Source organism: Rutidosis leptorrhynchoides, chromosome 4, assembly GCF_046630445.1.
Source record: "Rutidosis leptorrhynchoides isolate AG116_Rl617_1_P2 chromosome 4, CSIRO_AGI_Rlap_v1, whole genome shotgun sequence".
Classification (NCBI taxonomy): Eukaryota; Viridiplantae; Streptophyta; class Magnoliopsida; order Asterales; family Asteraceae; genus Rutidosis; species Rutidosis leptorrhynchoides.
In genome coordinates, this window is record NC_092336.1 from 280,876,644 (window position 1) to 280,893,828 (window position 17,185).

The window sequence follows — 17,185 nt, forward strand, 5'->3', positions numbered from 1 at the left end:
TACTAACTTATTCCACATGGAAAGTGAGGAAATAGTTCATGGATACATATATTTGATGTCTTGTGAAAGTAGGAAAAACACAAAGTAGTTAACTAGTTCCACCTCTTTTAATGCTATATTCCATGCTCGTATCACTCTCCTAATTTGGGCCAGATTATAAAGTCAATAAATTAAGTAATGTATATAGATTACTAAGAATTCAGATTTTGAGTGATCCAAATGACTTTGAAATATCCTAACAATTATTAATTAAAAATAAAAACAAAAGTGTGGTAGTCGAGACACTACATTTGGCTGGTAAAAACAGAAGTTTGGTAGTTGAAACACTAGTTCCTTCTTATACTATAACACACACACATGCATACATATCGGTATGCATCAATATTATTTTTAACCCTCACACTACAGCCCTACTTTGATCATCAACATCTTCTACTATAAACCATCATCTTAAATCCTAAATTAAACATCACACAATTGCTTGATCATTAAATTACTTGTGGATTCGTGTTCCTCGCGTAGATACAAGTAATTGCTTGATTTGTGGTAAAATCTCTCAAACCCAAATTGTTAAAAATCTGATTTTTTTTATAAAGTTTCATAGTGTATGTTGTCAATTGCTCAAGTCTATACGCGTACATGTTAATTGCTTTCGTTAATTTGATCATTTGATGTGATTAGGGTTAATCCCGAATTTGTTTTGTGTGATTACAGAAACTTAACTTTGCTAAATGTTAAATATTATGATATATTTGAAATCCTCTCGAAAAACTAATAATTTTAGGCTTTGGATTCGCTTGATTTCGTTTCTGGATGATCAAGTTATGGCCAATTGAAATTAATGTTGTGTTTTTGCTGTGTAATCAAAAATCTGGGTTTGATAGACCACGAATTGGCTTGTGAAATTTATACCACTGGAAAGATAATTTAAAAACACTCAATTTACAATAGGATATCATGTTGTTTGCTTATGTATAACTTGAGATATGCTTGATTTAGTGAAAAAGTAGATTTATACAGCACTTGCACGAAAACAGCCGTGTATGATAAAATGTGTTAACTTCTGTGATTAAAGCTTTGAATATTTGATATGAGGCAACCCACACAAAAATTAATTCACTGTTCATGTAGATATCATAGTCTAATTGCATATAGATCTTCAGATAATCGCGTGCGAATGTGACTAGCTAAATTAGAATCGAAGCTACAACTTGCTCTCTGTTTTATACTCTGTGGATTGTGTTTATTGATTTAGAAAGTATGCTTCTGGAATATGAATTTTAACGTGATATGTGACATATGGTTAGTTAATGTCAATCTCTGAAACACTATGTGTAAGACACGCATATTTTCCTTGTACATTTGTATAATTAAGTTATTTAATTTGTGGGGTTTTCGTTGCATATAATAAAAATAAAGAAGAATCTGGCCTGGGCTATCTGCACGCCGTGCGGGCCAGTGGCGCGCCGCGCCAATACGGGCTGACAGCTCATCTTTTCCTTTTTATTAGATATTTAAAAGGGCAAATTGGTAAAATCACAAGAGATCCGACTTTAAGGCCTTGGATTAGTTTTTGGAGTGTCATTTACTCCATTTCCAACCACCAATTCTTATCCAATTCAATTTTAGAGAGAGAGTAAGAATCCTAGTCTGAGAAAGCTCAAAATAAGGAAGAAGAAGCTTGAATCGGGTCTAAGTGCAAGCATTAAAGTTGTTCATCTATCCTCTAGCTACGTTTTGATCATAGTGGTATGCTCTAATCTTGATTTCCTAATTTAATTTTGGGAAAGGGTTAGTGTTAGGGTTAATGGTGAATTTAAAAACCCACTTTGTTAGTAAATTGGGTGTTTTGGGCGAATTTGGGTCATGTAGACCTAAAGGTGACTAACTAGGGTTTTCAAAGTATTAAATTATGTTTATGAGCTTAAATTGGTTAGTTGAATTACTAGCACACTTATATAAATGTAAATGGATGTCGAGTGGGTTAGTGGATGACCTGAAATGGGTGTATTGACTTTTAAGTGGTCAAATGGGTCATAATGGACCTAAGATGGTTAGTGTATGTGTAAGATGCATAGACCTTGTGTTGAAAAGTGTTTTAAGACCTAATTTGGCAAATGTTAGGGTTTTGGTTATGATTGACCCAAATATTAGGGTTAAGGGTGCAATTGGGTCGAGATTGCACCATGGGTCAAAATGACTATAGAATGGAGTTTGAGTTGGTTGACCAACTTAAGTTGTGATTGATATTATGTATAATGTAATAGGTACGTTACATTGAAAATTTCTGAGCTTGTCTATCTCTCATCAAGACTTTGAGGTGAGTGGAAAATCTATATATGTATGTATATGATTTACTTGCCGTATTAATGGTGTCACATAGCCGTTTTGTGACCATAGTTGTGAGACATAGCCGTTTTGTCCACGTTTTATATTTATGCACATAGCCGTGTTTGTGCATATAGTGGCGAGTAATAGCCGTGTTTTACTCCCACCTTATTATCCGAGTTATTGTGCACATAGCCGTGGTTGTGTACATGATTGTGAGTAATAGCCGTGTTTTACTCACACGTTGATCAAGTGATGCCATAGCCGTTTTTGGGAACACTTGGGGGTGATGCCATAGCCGTTTTTGGAACACCTTGGGGGTTAGCATACCATAGCCGTTTTTGGGAGCTAACGGTTGTTATGAACATCGATGACTTGTTTCGCGAAGTCATTCCCTTACGAAGATTTTGGTTAACCATGCTTTATAGTTGTTGACGTTAGCATTTAATTATTATTATGAATATTATGCTATTGATGTTGCTAGTTGTACGAACTGACGATACTAGCTTGTTTATTGAGACGTTATGCGTTTGTATGCGTTATATGATATCGTGGATGAGAGTAGGTAAGTTTTATATGCATGTATATATTTATTCTACTCACTAAACGTTAGCTTACCCTCTCGTTGTTTACCATTTTATAGGTTCCGGCGTGGATAAGGGTAAGGGCATACGGTTGGATTAGAGATCCCGCTTGTTAGGGGACGCCTTTTGGATGTGTTAGCTTTTGGAGTTTGACCATGACTTAGGTAGTTTAATCCCAAACACTATGCTCATCGTGTCGTTTGGTACTTAAACTTTTTGGTGGTCGAAACTCACGTTATGTATTAAACTCGTAAAACGGCCAAAGTGGGCCCCGCTTTGTAAAACTTATTTTATGTTTGAATTGTGTTAGTTTTACATGTTTGAATATGTTGTTAAAATCGTTTTGTCAAATTATGTAGGGAAGTGGCCGATTTTTTCGCGTTTCATGACTTTTGGGACAGACCAGTTTGGCGCGCCGCGCGGCCATATGGCTCGCCGCGCCATATGCTGTTCCAGCAAAAAAAAAAATATTTTGTTATTTTTACGCTGGTTGTTCGTGGTTTGGTTTGGGTTGTTACACTATGCATTGGGCACAATAGGGCCATACTTTGTGTAAATTCTGAATTGAGCTGAAAACTGAACATTCAACTTGCACGAATAAACTGAACAAATTGGCTAAACAAAAATTGGTTATCTTATGATATGTGTTAGTTTGATTTGTCCTTGAACCATGGCCACTGGTCTTGTATCAATTGCATGTCCCTAGCTCCGGTTATAGCCAAAACGAAATCAGTGCGCGGTCAGAAACTGACTTGGCAAACCATAAATGTACCCCTTCTGATTCCTGATTTATAATTATCGTATGAGACCCTGGCTGGACTTTTTGGAATTGATTTTGAGTATACTTATGATCTATGTTTACTTGAATTTTGTACTATGAGATAACATGCTAAGTTTGCTACATATACATGAACCTTGTGCACAACGATAAACTGAAATTGTGAAATTGACCATATATGATCCAAAACATGTTGTTTGACTTAGGTTTGATATGTTGACCAACATTTGACATGAACCTATTGATGTTGACTTTAGTTGACTACTTTGACCAAGTTTGACTTTCGGTTTGACTTCGGTTGACTTTGTTTGACTTGCATGATCTAGTTGATTGTATGTTGACTTTTACTTTGAAACGTGTCTAGTCGAGCAATAAAACAACTTATACTATGAAACCACATTTGTTTAAGACATAATTAATGACCAACTTAAATACGTATACTTAGGTTGCATTACTCGGCTATAATCCGTACAAGTCGTTTGTCTTTCAATCCGAGCTTTATTTCAAAGGTAAGTCTACAGTCCCGACTTTTTACATGTTTTCAGGGATGAGAATACACGCTGTTATACTTACTTTATCAAATACTTTTGTATTGACACGAGTACTATATATGCATATTGAGTTTGTTCACAAAGCCTCTAGCTTGAATACTTTTAATTCCATAGGTGTAAGCACAATTTAGATGGACGGATCCGTTAGGTTGACAACCTCACCCACTATAAAAACAGTGGTGCATTTACTTTGAACATTAAATACATTTAAACCAGTGTATAACATTTTATGAGGTAAAGGCGGGTATAGTGGATTCTATACTCGGGTCATTGCTAATATTTAGGTGCTCATAGATTATGCAAAAGTTTCGCAACTTGGAATTGTACTTGTAAAATCTCGTGGTCAAGGAACTTAAACTATTTTTCTGATAACTGTCTTTCAGATATTGTTATATTACTTTAAACCTGTAGATTCACCAACATTATTTGTTGACCTATTTTTGCGTATTTTATTCTCAGGTCCTTAAGAGGTAGACTTCCGCTGTGTTTGCTGCATGGTCTGGCCGTGGAGTCAGCATATTATTTAAAGAACATTATTTAATTTCGCATTTAAAACTTTTGTAACTGTTTAAATATTGTTGGCTTGTGGTTACGATCACAACATCGTTTCTATTTTGGAATTTATTGACTTATGTTTTGAAGTCAACTTTTAATAAAATTAAATGTGATTGCTTTAAACGTCTGATATAGAGGGCGTAACTGTTAACTGTGGGACCTTGATTAACGCGCCGTCAGATGGTAATGTGGCGGGGTGTTAAAGATGGTATCAGAGCTAACGGTTCGTAGGGAAACTAAGACTTGCATTAGTGTGTCTGATTTGGTCATTAGGACACTTTAGTGAGTTTAGACTACTACCGGGACTTAGTCATTACATGAGTACTTTATGACTAACATTATTTGTTTGAATAACCTGCTTTATATGTATTCTTGTCTTGTGAGTTAGATGTCACAGGATTCCGGAAACAGTAGCAACAACTCAAGTGTGGCTGAGGTGAATGCACCTGCTCCTGCTCCAGCACCAGCACCTGCTCCACACCAGATGCCTAACTATTCCATTAATCTTTATGAGTTGGATCTGATTCATACTAATCGAAACAGGAATGTAGTTGATCGTGTTAATGCTTTGAGTGATGTTGCGAGGACATACCCCCATCCTGATGACCTCGACAGGTTGGACTCAAGGGTTACGTCCCTACACACTTATATGTACGAGACCGAAGCAAGGTTCTTCGACATGGAGCGATTGATAACAGCCTTGACTGCTAGGGTTGCTGCGTTGGAGGCAGAACGTGATAGGCCGAGGAATGATGGACCTACCTCCCGTACTCGACAGAAGAGGAAGTGAAGGGTCGTTGACCATGAGCTTCTTTTCCTTTTTCATCTGCCATACTTTCCTTAATTGATTATATAAGACTTACCGTGTGTTATAAACCGGGCTACTAGCACATTATGTTTATTGTTGGGTTACTACTTTTGGATGTTGATTTATCACTCTTGAATTTTATTTATTAATAATGGTGGATTATGCTATTAATGATTATTATCTTTTATTATATGTGGTACTATCCTGTATTCAATAACATTGTATGATTATAATACTTGTGTTATGTGATACTGCCATGATATCATTGTTACTACTTAGTACTACTACCATTGCTATCACTACATAACACTAGTGCCACTACTATTACCACTAGTTTCACTACTACCACTACTATCACTAGTGACACTACTATCACTACTATCACTACTATCACTACTAGTACTACTTACGCTACTTCTCACTACTTACGAATCTTTTCGTACTATTATTATTTACTAGTCTTCAACACCCGTTGCTAGTATATTTTCATATAGCGTTGTTTTGACACTGACCTAGTGTGTTTTTTATGTTGAAGATGCCTCCGAAGGAATCAACCGCTGCTCAGATCAGGAGATTGGTCGCTGAAGGTATTGCGGCCGAGAGAGCTGAACTACTGAGAGAATTCAACAACGGACACAACAGCAATGATCAATGTGGTTCGAGCAACACCAAAGGGAACGACACTCAAGGCCGTAATGGATGTTCTTACAAGACATTCACTAGTTGCAACCCGCATCCTTTCAACGGAACTGAAGGACCAGTTGGTCTCACTCGATGGTTTAAAAAGCTTGATTCGGTTTTCCTAATCAGCGGGTGTAATGATAATGATCGGGTAGGTTTTGCTACGGGCACGCTGGTGGAACAACTATGCTCAATCCCTGGACATGATCAAGCTTATGCCCTACCTTGGGAAACTTTGAAGCAAAGAATGATAGAGGAGTATTGTTCACGGAACGAGATTAAGAAAATGGAACGCGAGTTCCTAGAATTGAAGTTAGTAGGCAATGATCTCACCGCCTATAACAAGAGATTCTTTGAGCTGGCGCTAATTTGTCCTGAAATGGTTACTCTTGAGAAGCGAAAGGTTGAACTATACATCGAAGGTCTAAGTGAGAATATTCAAGGCGGGGTCACTACTTCTAAACCCACAAACGTGCAAGAAGCTATTGACATGACTAGTTTATTATTGGACCAGATTGCCCAGAGAGGGAAGGGTACTACAGTGAATGAGAATAAGTCCAATGATGGTAAGAGGAAGTGGAATGGTGGTCAAGATAAAAAATTTTACCAACAGCCATTCAAGAAGCAAGATACTTACCGCAACGACACTGGGGTCGCCGAAACTAACTCCGGGTATAAGGGCAAAAAGCCACAATGTCAAAAGTGTGGCAAGAATCACACCGGAAACTGTGCAGTTCTAATTTGTGACCGGTGCAAGAAGTTTGGTCATTTGGCGAAAGATTGTAAGGTTAACCTCAACGGCAACACCAACAACAACAACACTGCAAACAATGCGAACAATGCTGGTAATGGAAAGAACTATTTTGGTTGCGAACAGCTGGGTCATTTCAAGAAAGACTGTCCTAAGAACAACAACAATGGGAATGCTCGAGGCAGGGCATTCAACATCAATTCTGCTGAAGCTCGTGATGATTCGAAACTAGTCACGGGTACGTTTTCACTCAATGATCAACCTGTTTATGTTTTGTTTGACTCTGGTGCTGATAGAAGTTTTATATCTAAGGATGTCTGTCACAATCTTAAAAATCCCGTTTCTCCCCTAGATAACGTGTATTCCATAGAACTAGGGAATGGTAACTTGATGAGAGCCGATAAGATTTATCGCGGTTGTACTTTGACATTAGAGGGTAAACCTTTTAGCATTGATGTGATACCTATTAAACTGGGAAGTTTTGACCTTGTGGTTAGAATAGACGGGTTAGCTGATAACAAAGCTGAGGTGGTCTGTGACCTAAAGGATATTCGTATTCCTATTGCTGACGGCGAACCTATGATGATTTTTGGAGAGAAGAACGGTTCACAATTACATCTCATTAACTGCTTGAAAGTTCAGAGATATGTGAGAAAGGGATGTATCGCGTTTATGGCTCATGTAAACCAAATTGTACCTGATGCAAGGAGACCCGAAGACGTTCCTATAGTTAAGGAATTTCTTTAAGTTTTTCCGGAGGAGTTACCTGGTCTCCCACCGCATCGAGAAGTTGAGTTTCGGATAGATTTAGTGCCAGGAGCGGCACCGGTGGCTCGCGCACCGTACAGACTTACACCCCCAGAGCTTCAAGAGTTATCTAGCCAATTGCAAAAGTTGTTAGACAAGGGATTCATCCGACTGAGTTCTTCACCTTGGGGAGCTCCGGTTTTGTTTGTTAAAAAGAAAGATGGGTCGATGAGGTTGTGTATCGACTACAGAGAATTGAAAAATTTGACAATCAAGAATCGGTATCCGCTACCGAGGATTGATGACTTATTTGATCAACTTCAAGGATTGAGTTGTTATTCGAAGATTGATTTAAGATCCGAATATCACCAAATGAGAGTCAAAGAAACTGATGTCCCGAAGACGGCGTTTAGAACACGGTATGGACATTATGAGTTTACAGTGATGCTTTTTGGTTTGACGAACGCACCAACAGTGTTCATGGACCTCATGAATCATGTGTGTAAGCCATACCTAGATAAATTCGTCATTGTGTTTATTGATGATATATTGGTGTACTCCAAGAACAAGGAAGAGCACGAACAGTATCTACGATCGATATTGACCATGCTTAGAAAAGAGCAGTTGTATGCAAAGTTCTCTAAGTGTGACTTTTGGTTACCAGAGGTACAATTTCTTGGCCATGTTGTAGGGGTCAATGGAATACAGGTCGATCCAGCAAAGATTGAGTCGGTTAAGAATTGGGAAACTCCAAACACGCCAACTCAGATCCGGCAATTTTTGGGTTTAGCTAGTTACTACAGGAGATTCATCGAGGGATTCTGTAAGATTGACCGACCATTAACCGCGTTGACTCATAAGGGTAAGAAGTATGAGTGGTCAGAACCGCAAGAAACTGCATTTCAGTTGTTGAAGGAGAAGTTAACAACTATACCGATATTGTCTCTACCCGAGGGAAGTGAAGATTTTGTTGTTGATTGTGATGCTTCACGTCAAGGAATGGGTTGCGTGCTCATGCAACGAAATAAGGTTATTGCTTATGGATCGCGACAGTTAAAGATTCATGTGCAAAACTACACTACGCACGACCTTGAATTAGGAGCTATTGTCTTTGCACTTAAAATGTGGAGACACTACCTGTATGGAACCAAATTTACTATCTTCACTGACCATAAGAGTTTACAGCACATATTCGATCAGAAATAGCTCAACATGAGACAACGACGTTGGATGGAACTACTTAACGATTATAACTGCGAACTTCAATACCATCTGGGCAAAGCGAATGTTGTGGCGGATGTTTAAGCAGAAAGGAGCGAGAGAAACCCCTCAGAGTTAAAGCTCTTAATATAGTTGTCCGTACAAATCTCACATCATAGATCCGGGAAGCACAACGCGAAGCCATGAAGCAAGAAAATGTCGATGTTGAATTTCTAAGAGGAATGGATAAGAAATTTGACGTCAAGGAGGACGGAACACGGTACTTTGCTAATTGAATTTGGGTACCAAAATTTGGTGGATTGAGAGAACTAGTGTTGGAAGAAGCACACAAGTCAAGGTACTCAATTCATCCGGGATCTGATAAAATGTACCAAGATTTGAAGGCGTTTTATTGGTGGCCAAATTTGAAAGCTGATATTGCTACCTATGTCGGAAAGTGCTTGACTTGCGCTAAAGTCAAGGCTGAACATTAGAAGCCATCCGGGTTATTAACTCAACCAGAGATTCCCCAGTGGAAGTGGGAAGGTATTACCATGGACTTCATCACTAAACTGCCGAGAACAGCGGGAGGATGCGATACTATTTGGGTTATCGTGGATCGTCTCACTAAGTCTGCACACTTCTTACCAATAAGAGAAACTGATAAAATGGAGAAGTTGGCTCAGGTTTACATTAAGGAAGTCGTCTCTAGGCATGGAGTTCCTATATCTATTATATCCGATCGCGACAGCAGATTCACTTCAAGGTTTTGGCAGTCATTACAGAAAGCAATGGTGACCCGTTTAGATATGAGTACAGCATATCACCCCCAGACAGATGGCCAAAGTGAACGAACTATTCAGACTTTTGAGGACATGTTACGAGCATGTGTCATTAATTTTGGAAACGGATGGGATAAGAACTTACTACTAGCTGAGTTCTCATACAATAATAGCTACCATGCGAGCATAAAAGCTGCACCTTTCAAAGCGTTGTACGGAAGGAAATGTAGATCTCCCGTTTATTGGAGTGAGTTGGGGGATAGTCAGTTGACAGGTCCTGAGATTATTCAGGAGACAACTGAGAAAGTCCTACAGATTCAGGAACGACTGAGAACGGCTCGCAGTCGTCAAAAGAGTTATGTCGACGTTAGACGGAAGGACATAGAATTCGAAGTTAGTGACAAAGTTATGCTTAAAGTATCACCTTGGAAGGGTGTTATACGATTTGGGAAACGAGGTAAACTGAGTCCTAGATATGTTGGACCGTTCGAGATAACTGAAAGAATTGGACCGGTAGCTTACAGATTGGAGCTGCCACAAGCATTCAGTGGTATACACGACATTTTTCATGTATCCAATCTAAAGAAGTGCCTAGCCGATGATAATTTGATTATTCCTTTAGAAGAACTGCGTATCGACGACAAACTTCATTTCATTGAAGAACCTGTCGAAATCTTAGGCCGTGAGGTCAAACAGTTGAAGCAAAGTAGAATTCCTATCGTTAAAGTTCGGTGGAACGCGAGAAGAGGACCGGAGTTCACGTGGGATCGTGAAGACCAGAGGAGACTGAAATACCCGCAACTATTTCCCGAGAAAACTACTTCAGCGGAAGATCACTAAAATTTCGGGACGAAATTTTCAATAACAGGTGGGTAATGTAACAACCCTGCTTTCTCCGTTAATATTTTTTTAAGTATCTAACGGCCACTACTTGAATTCTATTTGATTTATTACTTGAATCATACTTAGTCCTTGGGGGATACTACTTTAATATGTGATACATATTCAAGAAAAACATGCTTCGGCTAAGAAGTACATAGAAAATGTTCGGATAGTGAAAACGAAGAAACGTCATTCGAGGCTTTCTATTTATTGACAATTATTTGATTTAATTGTTGCATATAATCCGTTTAAGTTACGCCAAGTTTAAACTCCCCTATTATAATTTTGGTCACTACATTGATATATAAAAACCATTTTTTTAGTGAGATATATGATGATAATCCAATTTAAATTATGTAACTAAAATACATATAAGTTAATAATTCAAACTAATAATTAGCTTAATAATTTAAACCAATAATAAGATTTATTATTATTATTATTATTATTATTATTATTATTATTATTATTATTATTATTATTATTATTATTATTATTATTATTATTATTATTATTATTATTATTATTTAATCAAACATGACCCTCTTTTATTTCTTTTGAATTAAAAATTATTTAAATTAGCCACCCCACATTGACATGATATTTAAGTACTAGCCAATAAACGTACTACCACTAAAAACATATTTTTACAAATAATTAGCTAATGCAGATTGACTGAATAATAAACTGCTATCTTAATTAACTAATTAAGTGAACATGGAGTAAAAATATGGATATATGCAAACTACTAATTAACTCTATGTGCCTAACTGCTATTTTGTTAATGGCTCCTACATCACATGGATAACCACTTGTAATTAACAAAGAGAAACATGGGGTCATGGAATCATGCACTTGTTGACTTAGTGGAAACATGGAGTTATTATACTAACTTATTCCACATGGAAAGTGAGGAAATAGTTCATGGATACATATATTTGATGTCTTGTGAAAGTAGGATAAACACAAAGTAGTTAACTAGTTCCACCTCTTTTAATGCTATATTCCATGCTCGTATCACTCTCCTAATTTGGGCCAAATTATAAAGTCAATAAATCAAGTAATGTATATAGATTACTAAGAATTCAGATTTTGAGTGATCCAAATGACTTTGAAATATCCTAACAATTATTAATTAAAAATAAAAACAAAAGTGTGGTAGTTGAGACACTACATTTGGCTGGTAAAAACAGAAGTTTGGTAGTTGAAACACTAGTTCCTTCTTATACTATAACACACACACATGCATACATATAGGTATGCATCAATATTATTTTTAACCCTCACACTACAGCCCTACTTTGATCATCAACATCTTCTACTATAAACCATCATCTTAAATCCCAAATTAAATATCACACAATTGCTTGATCATTAAATTACTTGCGGATTCGTGTTCCTCTCGTTCTCCTCTACGCGTAGATACAAGTAATTGCTTGATTCGTGGTAAAATCTCTCAAACCAAAATTGTTAAAAATCTAATTTTTTTATAAAGTTTCATAGTGTATGTTGTCAATTGCTCAAGTCTATACGCGTACATGTTAATTGCTTTCGTTAATTTGATCGTTTGATGTGATTAGGGTTAATCCCGAATTTGTTTTGTGTGATTACAGAAACATAACTTTGCTAAATGTTAAATATTATGATATATTTGAAATGCTCTCAAAAAACTAATAATTTTAGGCTTTGGATTCGCTTGATTTCATTTCTGGATGATCAAGTTATGGCCAATTGAAATTAACGTTATGTTTTTGCTGTGTAATCAGAAATCTGGGTTTGATAGACCATGAATTGGCTTGTAAAATTTATACCACTGGAAAGATAATTTAAAAACACTCAATTTAACTAGGATATCATGTCGTTTGCTTATGTATAACTTGAGATATGCTTCATTTAGTAAAAAAGTGGATTTATACAACACTTGCATGAAAACAGCCGTGTATGATAAAATGTGTTAACTTCTGTGATTAAAGCTTTGCATATTTGAAATGTACACAAAAATTAATTCACTTTTCATGTAGATATCATAGTCTAATTGTATCTAGATCTTCGGATAATCGCGTGCGAATGTGACTAGCTAAATTAGAATCGAAGCTACAATTTGCTCTCTGTTTTATACTATGTGGATTGTGTTTATTGATTTAGAAAGTATGCTTCTGGAATGTGAATTTTAACATGATATGTGACATATGGTTAGTTAATGTCAACCTCTTAAACACTATGCATTGGGCACAATAGGGCCATACTTTGTGTAAATTCTGAATTGAGCTAAAAACTGAACATTCAACTTGTACGAATAAACTGAACAAATTGGCTAAACAAAAATTTCTTATCTTATGATATGTGTTATTTTGATTTGTCCTTGAACCATGGCCACTGGTCTTGTATCAATTACATGTCCCTAACTCCGGTTATAGCCAAAACAAAATCAGTGCGCGGTCAGAAACTGACTTGGCAAATCATAAATGTACCCCTTCTGATTCCTGACTTATAATTATCGTATGCGACGCTGGATGGACTTTTTGGAATAGATTTTTAGTATACTTATGATCTGGAGTTTTCCATGTTTACTTGAATTTTGTACTATGAGATAATATGTTAAGTTTGCTACATGTACATGAACTTTGTGCACAACGATAAACCGAAATTGTGAAATTGACCATATATGATCCAAAACATGTTGTTTGACTTAGGTTTGATATGTTGACTAAAATTTGACATGAACCTATTGATGTTGACTTTAGTTGACTACTTTGACCAAGTTTGACTTTCGGTTGACTTTGTTTGACTTTGTTTGACTTGCATGATCTAGTTGATTGTATGTTGACTTTTACTTTGAAACGTGTCGAGTCGAGCGATAAAACAACTTATACTATGAAAACACATTTGTTTAAGACATAATTAATGACCAACTTAAATACGTATACTTAGCAGGAGCGGATGTATATAGTGCCCAGTGGTGGCACGGGACACCACTGAAATACACGATGTAGTGGAAATTTTTGGGGTTTTTTAACTAGTGACACTATTGGATAGTGTACATTTTTTTGAGTGACACCATTGAAATAAGACATCTAGTAGAAATTTTTTGAGGGTTTTAACAGGTGACAACAGTGACTATCAATCCTAGATCCGCCCCTGATACTTAGGTTGCATTACTCGGCTATAATCCGTACAAGTCGTTTGTCTTTCAATCCGAGCTTTATTTCAAAGGTGAGTCTACAGTCCCGCCTTTTTACATGTTTTCAGGGATGAGAATACACGCTGTTATACTTACTTTATCAAATGCTTTTGTATTGACACGAGTACTATATATGCATATTGAGTTTGTTCACAAAGCCTCTAGCTTGAATACTTTTAATACCATCGGTGTAAGCACAATTTAGATGGACGGATCCGTTAGGTTGACAACCTCACCCACTATAAAAACAGTGGTGCATTTACTTTAAACATTAAATATGTGATGCCCCGTACAAAACCATCGTGTACGAATCATCAACAACAGGATCATTACAAGGTTATGTACTATATGCGTTTTCAAAAAGAGTTTACATTCAATAATAATGTGATGTCTAAACCAACATCGAATGTTTTACAATCCAAAAGCATGCTTCACTAAGTAGAAGCAAATAATAAGTGTATGTGACCACAATGGTCGTTACAAGTCATAATTCAAAAGTACTAAAGTTTGTATGCAAGGTAAAGTAGTTCATGCGATGACAACTCTAAGCAGCGGGTGTCTACAGCACGACTAGTACACAGCGGAAACTAACCTCAAGCACCTGAGAAAAACATGCTTAAAAATGTCAACACAAAGGTTGGTGAGCTATAGTTTAAGTATAACAGTATGTAAGGTAGGCCACGAGATTTCAGTGCTACAAAGAGCGTTTCAAAACAGTAAGATAAAGTATATGTTAACCGTGGGCACTTGGTAACTAACTTAACGTTTATACCCCCTGAAAGTACACTTGGCAAGTACATATGTCTACGAAGTATTAAACACTCGTTAAATGCTAGCGCGACTAGCCCGAGTGGGGATGTCAAACCCTATGGATCCATATCTAAGATTCGCGTTCACGGTTCAAAAACCAATGATTAACCGTTACCGAGCTAAAGGGAATGTTTATGCCGTTGTATAACCCACACATATATAAGTTTAAGTACTCGTGCCTAGTATGTAAAACATAAAATCCGCATGTATTCTCAGTTCCCAAAATAAGTTAAACTAAAAAGGAAATGCTATAACTCACAATGATAATGTAGTCGTAAAGTCGGTTCGGAAAAGGTGTGCAAGTAAACGGTCCGAAAGTCCTCAACCTAAGTCAAATAGTACTAAGTCGGTAAATCGTCTTAATAGGTTTAAAAGTATGTAAATAAGGTCTTAAGGGTCATCATCAATCATCATCACACAAAAGGCGTAAAGTAAGTTTCGTTTATGAAAGTAGTTTACAACAAAGGCTGACTTCAGTCAGTCACCACGGCCTCTACCCTTACTGAAACAAGGTGAGACCAGTGGCCATGGCTCCGTATATGAGTCCTTTAAGTCTGGTAAAATTTACAGAAGCAAACTCATCTTCGTTTGACCGTGGCGACGGTCTAAGTGCGAGTAGGTCAGAAATTTCTGCACAACGTTAAAGGACATAGTAACGATCGGAGGGCCATAAATCCTAAACCGTAACTCGGATTAAGACGAGTCCTATATGAAAAGTTATCTACTCGAAAAGATCTATCTAAAAATCATGGTTAGAACAGCCCAGGTCTGCTGGTCTGTTACAGAAACAGCAGGTCAGTAGGTTTTGGACAGAAACAGTAAGTTTAAGTGAGTTCCGGTGGTCTTGGTGCTTGATGTTCATCATGGTTCTCATCCTTGATGCATATAGCTTCAAGTGTACAACTCATTGATGTATCTACATCATATTAGCCAAGTCTTGACCGTCATAACTGAAATGTCCCGTTCTTATTGATTAAAAACGTTCCATATTAATTGATTTCGTTCCGAGGTTTTGACCTCTATATGAGACGTTTTTCAAAGACTGCATTCATTTTTAGAACAAACCATAACCTTTATTTCATAGATAAAGGTTTTAAAAAGCTTTACGTAGATTATCAAATAATGATAATCTAAAATATCCTGTTTACACACGACCATTACATAATGGTTTACAATACAAATATGTTACAACAAAATAAGTTTCTTAAATGCAGTTTTTACACCATATCATAAAGCATGGACTCCAAATCTCGTCCTTATTTAAGTATGCGACAGCGGAAGCTCTTAATAATCACCTGAGAATAAACATGCTTAAAACGTCAACAAAAATGTTGGTGAGTTATAGGTTTAACCTATATATATCAAATCATAATAATAGACCACAAGATTTCATATTTCAATACACATCCCATACATAGAGATAAAAATCATTCATATGGTGAACACCTGGTAACCGACATTAACAAGATGCATATATAAGAATATCCCCATCATTCCGGGACACCCTTCGGATATGATATAAATTTCGAAGTACTAAAGCATCTGGTACTTTGGATGGGGTTTGTTAGGCCCAATAGATCTATCTTTAGGATTCGCGTCAATTAGGGTGTCTGTTCCCTAATTCTTAGATTACCAGACTTAATAAAAAGGGCATATTCGATTTCGATAATTCAACCATAGAATGTTGTTTCACGTACTTGTGTCTATTTTGTAAATCATTTATAAAACCTGCATGTATTCTCATCCCAAAAATATTAGATTTTAAAAGTGGGACTATAACTCACTTTCACAGATTTTTACTTCGTCGGGAAGTAAGACTTGGCCACTGGTTGATTCACGAACCTATAACAATATATACATATATATCAAAGTATGTTCAAAATATATTTACAACACTTTTAATATATTTTGATGTTTTAAGTTTATTAAGTCAGCTGTCCTCGTTAGTAACCTACAACTAGTTGTCCACAGTTAGATGTACATAAATAAATCGATAAATATTATCTTGAATCAATCCACAACCCAGTGTATACGTATCTCAGTATTGATCACAACTCAAACTATATATATTTTGGAATCAACCTCAACCCTGTATAGCTAACTCCAACATTCACATATAGAGTGTCTATGGTTGTTCCGAAATATATATAGATGTGTCAACATGATAGGTCGAAACATTGTATACGTGTCTATGGTATCTCAAGATTACATAATATACAATACAAGTTGATTAAGTTATGGTTGGAATAGATTTGTTACCAATTTTCACGTAGCTAAAATGAGAAAAATTATCCAATCTTGTTTTACCCATAACTTCTTCATTTTAAATCCGTTTTGAGTTAATCAAATTGCTATGGTTTCATATTGAACTCTATTTTATGAATATAAACAGAAAAAGTATAGGTTTATTGTCAGAAAAATAAGTTACAAGTCGTTTTTGTAAAGGTAGTCATTTCAGTTGAAAGAACGACGTCTAGATGACCATTTTAGAAAACATACTTCCACTTTGAGTTTAACCATAATTTTTGGATATAGTTTCATGTTCAT